General features: G+C 43.7%; 1 long non-coding RNA gene across 1 annotated transcript in view; it reads left to right on the forward strand.

Annotated features, from left to right (window-relative positions):
• Positions 1–1,449: 1,449 nt before the first annotated feature.
• LOC143675724 (uncharacterized) overlaps positions 1,450–9,697 on the forward strand; it is a 79,511-nt gene continuing 71,263 nt past the window's right edge. The window contains exon 1 of the long non-coding RNA XR_013171672.1: positions 1,450–4,691. This is a non-coding gene — a long non-coding RNA (uncharacterized LOC143675724). The remainder of the gene's footprint in view (positions 4,692–9,697) is intronic.

Consider the following 9,697-nt stretch of genomic DNA (forward strand, 5'->3'; position numbering starts at 1 on the left):
AATCCATTCTTCCAATCTATGTCTTTTGATTGGGGAATTCAGTCCATTAACATTTAGTGTTATTGCTGTTTGGATAATATTTTCCTCTGCCATTTTGCCTTTTGTATTATATATATCATATCTGACTTTCCTTCTTTCTACACTCTTCTCCATACCTCTCTCTTCTGTCTTTTCGGTTCTGACTCTAGTGCTCCCTTTAGTATTTCTTGCAGAGCTGGTCTCTTGGTCACAAATTCTCTCAGTGACTTTTTGTCAGAGAATGTTTTAATTTCTCCCTCATTTTTGAAGGACAATTTTGCTGGATATAGGAGTCTTGGTTGGCAGTTTTTCTCTTTTAGTAATTTAAATATATCATCCCACTGTCTTCTTGCCTCCATGGTTTCTGCTGAGAAATCTACACATAGTCTTATTGGGTTTCCCTTGTATGTGATGGATTGTTTTTCTCTTGCTGCTTTCAAGATCCTCTCTTTCTCTTTGACCTCTGACATTTTAACTAGTAAGTGTCTTGGAGAACGCCTATTTGGGTCTAATCTCTTTGGGGTGCGCTGCACTTCTTGGATCTGTAATTTTAGGTCTTTCATAAGAGTTGGGAAATTTTCAGTGAAAATTTCTTCCATTAGTTTTTCTCCTCCTTTTCCCTTCTCTTCTCCTTCTGGGACACCCACAACACATGTATTTGTGCGCTTCATATTGTCCTTGAGTTCCCTGATACCCTGTTCAAATTTTTCCATTCTTTTCCCGATAGTTTCTGTTTGTTTTTGGAATTCAGATGTTCCATCCTCCAAATCACTAATTCTATCTTCTGTCTCTTTGAATCTATCATTGTAGGTATCCATTGTTTTTTCTATCTTTTCTACTTTGTCCTTCACTTCCATAAGTTCTGTGATTTGTTTTTTCAGTTTTTCTATTTCTTCTTTATGTTCAGCCCATGTCTTCTTCATGTCCTCCCTCAATTTATCGATTTTGGTTTTGAAGAGGTTTTCCATTTCTGTTCATATATTTAGCATTAGTTTTCTCAGCTCCTGTATCTCATTTGAACTATTGGTTTGTTCCTTTGATTGGGCCATATTTTCAATTATTTGAGCATGATCCATTATCTTCTGTTGGCGTCTGCGCATTTAGACAGATTTCCCTGGGTATTGGATCCAAAAGTTTGGAAGATTTTTCTGTGAAATCTCTGGGTTCTGTTTTTCTTATCCTGCCCAGTAGGTGGCGCTCGTGGCACACGTTTGTCTGCGGGTCCCACCAGTAAAAGGTGCTGTGGGACCTTAAACTTTGGAAAACTCTTGCTGTCCGGGTGGTTCACTAGCCGAAGCGGCTTGAGCCGGCCCTGGGTCCGAACGCAGGGAGGGTTACTGGTCGCCGCAGCCCGGGAAAGAGCCCGTCCGAATTTCCTAGTCGGCCCTGGGCGACAAGCGTGGCGGGAGGGCGCCAGTGACAGCGCCCCGCCCGAAAGAGTGCACGTTCCTCGGCAGTCACGGGTTTGGAAGGGGCCTCCCCCACCCGTCACCGTTCTCTGCGGCCTGGGGATTTCCGATCCAATTCTCTCAGTTGGTCCGGGGGGGCTGCGCGTGGTGTGGGCGCCAGCTGCCTTGGTTTCAGGGGACCGCCTCTCCAATTCTCCCAGCTGGCCCGGGAAGGGGGAAGGGAGTAACTCCGGCCGCTTCCCGCTCCGCCCGGTGGGGCCCGCGTGCCTCGGCGATCTCACCCGAGCTGCTTCTCTCAGCCAGCCAGCCGTTCCAGGATGGGGTATGCTGTCTTTTTTATCTCTGTTGTGGCTTTGGGTGCTTTCTGTATCGTTTCTACTCCCCTAGTAGCTGTCCTGGAGAAGAAACTAAGATCCGCGCGTCTTACTAAGCCGCCATCTTCCAGGAAGTCTCAATAGTTTCTTTAAATGTGGAAAGGTGAGTCAGCATGTGGACTCATCTGTGAATAGATTCTTTGAAGGTCTTATTTAGGCATAGCCTTAAAAAAGGAAAGTCACACCAGGAGAAGTAGGAAGCCACTGGAAACCTGAGAAGCAGATATATAAGAGAGACATCACCAGTAAATGGAAGCAGAGATTCAGCCCAAGGAACCCTTAGGATTGCAACAAGCCAGCCCAGAATGCTATGGACCTTGGGGAGGAAGCATTGATTTGCTGACACCTTGATTTTGAGCTCAAATATGAGCCAATAGATTCTTACTGTGAAGCTAACCCATTATGTGATATAGCAACCAGCACAACTAAGACAATAACTCATTTATTAAATAAAATAAAGAGGGAATTAGAATAGTAGACATCCATAAGCCATAAGTCATTAGGAGAAATTTGTTTAATGCTATAAGTTTCTAGTATTCTGTACCATTAGGTTGTAGGATATGGATATTAATTAACTTTAGATACTGTTAAGCTAAATATAAATGTTTACATTTCTAGTGTAGTCACTCTAAGAAAATAAATGAAGTGATGAGGTGGAGTGCAAGGGAATGACAACTGAAACAAAAAATGACAAGCAAAGAAAAATATATATAAACAGAAAACAATAGTTTGACTGGATCACAAATATCAATAATAGCAATCAGTATAATAGGGTAAACTCACCAGTTTAAAACCAAATATTGTGAGACTAGATTTAAAAAACAAATAAAGAAAAATAATATACAGCACAGTGTGAGATATAAGAAACACTTTTACAGCATAAGAACGTGTAAAAGTTGAATGATTCCCTGGGATGAATATAAGGTAAAATTGAGAAATACTTTGAGCTGGAAAGACCAAGTAAGACTCAGCTTACGGGTCAACCTCAGGACAAAGATTAAGTCAAGGGCACCAGCATACCATTGGTTAAAACCTCTGATTAGACTCTGGAAAGGAAATGAGTCCTAGGAAATAAACCAAGGCTAAGTTCAAGAAAGCCTGTAAGTTCAGAATACCTGTCATTAAGTTAGAGACACAACCAAATCTCAGAAAGAATTGCAGGAGACTTTTGACACAGAGTGAACAGAATCAAATTTACCTATTAAAAGAGCTGGTGGTGTATGGGCAGATGAGTAAAAAAATTAATTAATTAATTAATTAATTAATAGGGGATATGGGATGTTTTAGGTGTTTTTATTTTTATTTTTATTCTTATTATTTTTGGAGTAATGTAAATGTTCAAAAATCAATTGTGATGATGAATGCACAAATATATATGGTACTGTGAACCACCACTGATTGTATACTTTGGAAGATTATATAGTATGTGAATATGTAACACATCTCAATAAAATTACATGAAAAAAGAGAAGGCAATTGTTTAAGATTTAAGAAGACTTTTGTATGCCACACTGTACAGGTAGGACTTGGATGCTCTCTCAGGTCTGGACAAGGAAGTATAAGAACCTGCTAGAGGGTAAAGCCAGGAGGCACAGAGAACAGTGGAGGGAAGATCAAACCACAGAGCAAAACATGGGCCTCATCTGGGTATAATTCTCTACCCCCAGAGTATGGGGAACACAGTTTTTTGCCCATCAGAATTTCAGAATTATTGTGGACCAGCAATTGCAATGTGTCTTTCATTCCTTCTCTTCTGTGATGGAGTGCTTAGTGATTATCCTGGCCTTGGTACATTATCATTGTTGGGGGAGTAGTGGGTAAGATAAATTGTATTTTTAGTTCATAGGTCTTAAGCGAGCCTCACTGATATCTGAGGTAGACCACAAAAGCCTGGATTTTGAACCATGTTGTGCATGAACCATGTTGTTCATGTTTTTCCCGAAACATGTCAGGCATGTTGGCTGACATGTTTTGGGAACAGGAAAACATATTTGTATGAAAAAAGGGAAGTCAATATTTATGACCAAGAGGGTGAACTATATCCAAACTCTACTGTAAATATATAATTTGGTCATAATTTTTCTTGGAAAGGAGAATCCTCTAGTTTGATTAAAATTCTCTGTCCCATTGACTTTGGGCTTGGCCAGTGTAACTTTCTTTGGCAAATATAATTTGAGTGGTAAGTAAGACTGCAAGTTTTGACTGGGAGTTTTATGAGGTGTTTCATGTGGTCCAGTCTCCTTTTTTTTTTTCCCAGATCATCCACTTTTTTTTCCTAATGTCTATTGACAAACCAAAATAACAAACATGAACATTCTTAACATACAAACATTCCATATATGGTGTACAATCAGTGGCTCACAATATCATCACATACTAGTATATTCATCACCATGATCACTTTTTAGAACATTTGCATCACTCCAGAAAAAGAAATAACCTTTCAGTTGAGAAGGTTTTCTCAATGCCTTGATGCTGAGTCCCAGCTATTTCTAGGATTTCTGTCCCACATTGCCAGAGAGGTTTACAACCCTGGGAGTCACATCCCACAGAGAGGGGGAGGGCAGTGAGTTTGCTTCCATGTTGACTGAAAGGGAGATAGGCCACATCTGAGCAACAAAAGAGGTTGTTTGGCAGTGACTCTTGGCCTAATTTTAAGTAGCCTTAGCCTATCCTTTGCAGGGATAAATTTCATATGAACAAACCCTAAGATTGAAGGCTTGGCCTATTGATTTGGTTGTCCCCACCATCCATTCTCCTTTATTCACTCTTACCACAGAGAAAGCATGCTGCAGATGACTTCTATTACTTCTGTCTGGATCCCAGAATGAGAGACTCATGAAAAGACTGAAACCAAACCACAAACCTGTAGTAGAGCCACCACAGACTTGTGAGTTATAAATAAATGTATTTTGTAAGCTAATGAGATTGGGGGGGTTGTTTATTAAGCAATGAGATTTGAGGGTCTGTTTATTGAGCAGTATCATTATAGCAATAGCAGATTAAAACAAAAACATAAAACAAGAAACAATAATTTTCAAATATAATATAGACCATGCTCTATAACTGTAATGCTATCAAGTAAGAAATCAATAAGAAAAAGATAATAGAAAATTCTCATGTGTTGGGAAAAAAACTTATCAAAACTCTTCGTAGGCAAAGGAAGATATTGTAGCACAAAAACCAGGATTGTGGCCGCAGGCCTCCAGGAATATTCTGCGAAATGAGAGAAGGCTAAGACTAAGGGACCACAATTTTGGGAAGCAAGTGATTTATTAACTCGTGGGCACGGGGCTCAGCCGAGTCACCTTGAAAGTCTGAGCCCCAAACAAAAGGCAACCTTAGCTTTTATAGACTCTACAACATGTTAAGGAGAAGGTAAACAATTGGTGGATTAAGTTGAGAATGGCCCAGGGCTTATAGACTGTTGAGGGGCCCCCACCCCAGCAATATCTTATCCTGCCTATGTGCATTTTCACCAGTTCCTGAAGACTAGGGGAGGGGGTTTCTGGATTTTCCACAAAGAGCACAGCTAAATCAGGAAGAGGGGGAGGCCTGCCTGCTACATTTCCCCTCTTTGATGCTTAACCCAACTTAATAGGGAGGGGTTATAGCATCACCTTATAGTTAATGGTTTGTACCTTTTTATTAGGAGGATTTGTGTTGTGATTTGCCAGGCTACAGCATTTTCAATGAATTTGATGAGGGCTCTGATTACACAGGAACCTTCAGTGATTAATATGGTAACTAGGGGACTGGATAGCGGCAGGATCTGGTTAGTCCAGTTTTTGTTTGTTCGTTTTCTGTCCTGGTTTTAGACCCACTTTCTACGTTCCTGAATTTTAGCAGCAAGTATGCCAGACTGGCATAAGAAACAGCATTTTTTCCCTACGAAGATACATATCCCTCTATAACGGTTGCTGCTGGGTGGGAGGCTACTGCTGCTAAACCGATACTAAATAATAGAACAAGGAGTCCAATTGGGAGCAGGAGCCAACAATTCATCTAGCTGTATAAGGAATACTATGGGCTGTGGCTAGGGAAACACAGGGGAGTTTAGGGAGTGTGCTCAAAGTTCAGGAGTACTTATGAGGGGAGGGAGTGGATACTCAGACTGGTTTGCAGCTCCTCAAGCTTTGGCTATGCATAGATCAGTCAGCTTCTGGGGGTGACTGAAGCAGGGCTTGACAATCTCCTCAAGCTTCAGCTGTGCATGGGTCAGCAGATTCCAATTGTGCAGGAGGGGGACACGATGGCTTTCAGAGAATGATGCGGGTTGGGTGTCCAGGGACAGGAGTACACTCCCAGGGGTCATCTGCCGTGGCTCTCTTGACCCAGGAGTGGTGGATCCATGGAATGATCTCTGCGACTTTGACAGCTGTAGGGGTAGCTAAGACAGCACAATAAGGGCTTCTCCATTGAGGCTGGAGGGAGCCTTTTTTCCAGTCTTGACCCACACTAAATCCCTGGCTCAAATTCATGAATGGGAGGGTAGATGCTGAGAGGTTCGGACACTGCCTCCAATGCTTTCCCTTTTAACTCATTCAGACCCGTCCAGCTGCACTAGGTGTTGATTCAGACTTAGATTTCCAGTTTCTCTGAGGTTTCCCTGTAGAACCCTAGTAAGGGGTGGCAGCCTTCCATATATTAATTCAAAGGGAGAGAATCCCATTTTTTTAATTGGGGCAGACCTGATTCTAAATAAAGCTATAGGGAGTGCCTGTACCCAGGTCAGTTTCACCTCCTGGCAGATCTTCTTAATTGTCCCTTTAGAGTTCGATTCATCCGCTCCACTTTCCCACTGCTTTGTGGCCAGTAAGCAGTGTGGAGCTTCCAAGTTATCTGTAAAGCTTTTGCCAGTTTTGAAGGGCTTTAGCCACAAAAGCAGGGCTGTTGTCAGAGCCAATGGTAAGTGGCATCCCATACTGAGGAATGATGTCCTTCAGGAGGGCTCGTGCAACTTCCTGTGTAGTTTCTGAATGTGTGGGATATTTCTACCCATCCTGAGTAGGTGCAGACAAATACCAGAAGGTATTGATATCCTTGGGCCCTGGCAGCTCTGTGAAGTCCACCTGTAGATTTTCGAATGGGCTGAGGCCAGCCAGCCGGTTGTTCAGACTCCCCAGTTTTGTTGGGCTGCTTGGCATTGTTTTTGACAGGTAATGCATCTTTTGCATGCTAGTTTCACCCAGGAGGGAAGCCTAGGTATGTAGAGGTGAGCACTCAGGCTGGCAGTAAGAGCTTTTTCCCAAAGTGAGTCTGGTGATGGACATGCTGTATGAAAGGCCATGCTAAGTTTTCAGGAATTACAATGCATCCATCGTGTAATAGCCACCATCCCTCATGATTTATTCTTCCCTCCTTGCATAACCAGTTGCTTTCCAGCTTTGAGTAAGTTGGTGTTTTTTTCCACCACCATAATGGATGGGGGATGAGAGGGGCGACAAGCAGTTTGTCCTTTGGGGGAAGCGTTAGGTGTCCTAGCGTGGCCTGCTTGGCAGCTGAATCCACTTTTCTGTTGCCTCTCACCGTTAAGGAGTTGCCTTTTTGATGCCGGCAATGAATAACCACTAGCAGTGGGGGCCCACACTGCTTCCAACAGAGCTAGAATTTCTGGTCCATATTTAACATGCTTTCCCCCAGTTGTCATTAGTCCCTGCTCTTTGTATAATGCCCATGTACATGTAGGGTTGTGAACGCATACTTTGAGTCAGTATAAATATTAGCCTCCTGTCCTGCTGCTAATTGTAGACCCCGAGTGAGTGCTATGAGCTCAGCTTTCTGGGCTGATGTTCCTGCAGGCAAGGCTTCTGCCTCTAAAAGGTCTGCTAAGGTAACAATGGCATATCCTGCATAGTGCACTCTTTCTTTTATCATACTGCTCCCATCAGTGAACAGTTCAATATCAGGATGTTTTAATGGTTGGTCTTTAAGGTCAGGTTGGCTGGAGTAGACTTCATATACAGTTTCCATGCAGTCCTGTTCTGGGGCTCCTGGCCCCATGGGCAGCAGGGTGGCTGGGTGAGGGTCTGACAGACTCCAAGCTGTAAGTTTGGGTTTCACATAAAGTAGCTGATACTTGGTGAGCCTTGCATTTGATAGCCAGAGATGCCCTTTTTGTTCCATGAGGCTGGTGACTGAATGGGGGACCAGTACAGTTAGCTTCTGACCGAATGTGAGCTTCCCGGCTTCATGGACCAGGAGGGCAGTGGCTGCAACAGCTCTCAGGCAGGAGGGCCACCCCAGTGCTACATTGTCTAGTTATCTGGAGAGATAAGCAACAGGTCTTTTCCATGATCCAAAGGTTTGGGTTAAAACCCCAATGGCCATTCCTTCCTGCTCATGGGCAAACAAGGTGAAAGGTTTTTCTAAGTCTGGGAGGCCTAACTTGGGGCTTAGATGAGCAATGTCTTTAGACGCTGGAAAGCATGCCCCTGCTCAGTTCCCCATTGGAATGGGTCTCGATCATCCCCTTTAGTGGCTTCATAGAGGGACTTGGCTAAGAGCATAGTTCAGAATCCAGACTCTGCAGAACCTGGTGGCTCCTAAAAATTCTCTAATTTGTTTTCGGAGGTTGGTGTGGGGATTGTACAAATTACCGCTTGCGCTCTGGCCCCAGGCTTCAGGTTCCCTGTTGCAAGTAAAAACCTAGGTATTTGACCTGCTGTTGGCAGAGTTGGCCTTTTTATGAGACACAGGTAACCGCCTGATCTAGGTGGTGGAGGAATGCTCCATCCCTTGCTTACAGTCATTGAGAGACTCGGAGGTGAGCAGGAGGTCATCTACATACTGCAGGACAGTACAGTTATAATTTCTGGCTTGGAATGATTGTAAGTCTTTCCCCAGTGCTTGCCCAAAAATAGTGGAAGAATTTTTAAACCCTTGAGGCAGCCTGGTCCAGGTGTGTTGCTTTTTGTTTCCCTCAGAGGGAATTTCCCATTCAAAGGCAAATATCTCCTGACTAACTGGGGCTATTCGTATGCAGAAGAAGGCAACTTTTAAGTCCAAATAAGAGAACTAATTAGCTTTCCCTGGGACCAGGCTGAGGAGGGTGTATGGATTTGGAACCACAGGATGGATCATTTCTGTGGCTGCATTAACTGCTTGCAGGTCCTGGATGGGGCAGAATTCCCCAGTTTGAGCTTTTCTCATGGGCAGCAGTGGAGTGTTCCATGGAGAGTTGCACGGTCAGATGATCCGGTGTGCTTCTAACCGCACCAAGTGGCTTTGAATCCCTGCGAGAGCCTATTGAGGAATCGGAAACTGTCTCACTGCCACAGGGTGAGTCATGGGTTTCAAAGCAATTATTACTGGAGGGCAGTTTTTGGCTAAACCTGGTGGGTTATGCTCTGCCCAGACAGTTGGTATGTCTGGAGATGGTAGTTTAGGGGAAATTTCCCCTCCCTTTTTGGGCTTCTCATACAGCCACCACTCTTCTTGTGTAGGTGTAGTTAAAGACAGGATTTTCTGTGGGTTGTTAATTTTCAATGAGGCTTTTCCTCCAGGGCCAAAGGTAATTTTGGCATGCAGCTTTCTGAGGAGGTCTCGCCTCAACAATGGCAGTGGGCATTCAGGCATATACAGAAACTGGTGGGACACAGAGTGGCCCCCAATGCTGCACACTCTGGCTTTAGGAATGGCCTTCTTCATATTGTACAGGTGGCACCCACACATCTATCATTCAGCCAGAAGATGGGCAAATATTCCCAGGGGCTGAGTCACTACAGAGTGTTCAGCACCAGTATCCACAATGAAGTTCATTGTTTGGTCCCCTAATTTCACTTTGACCATGGGTTCCCAGGGACGTAAAGATATGGAACCCAGTCTGTCCTATTTGGAGAGTTCATCAGCAACCAGCAATGGTGTGGGGTCCAGAGAGTCTGGGGCTAATGTTCT

Source organism: Tamandua tetradactyla, chromosome 1, assembly GCF_023851605.1.
Source record: "Tamandua tetradactyla isolate mTamTet1 chromosome 1, mTamTet1.pri, whole genome shotgun sequence".
Lineage (NCBI taxonomy): Eukaryota > Metazoa > Chordata > Mammalia > Pilosa > Myrmecophagidae > Tamandua > Tamandua tetradactyla.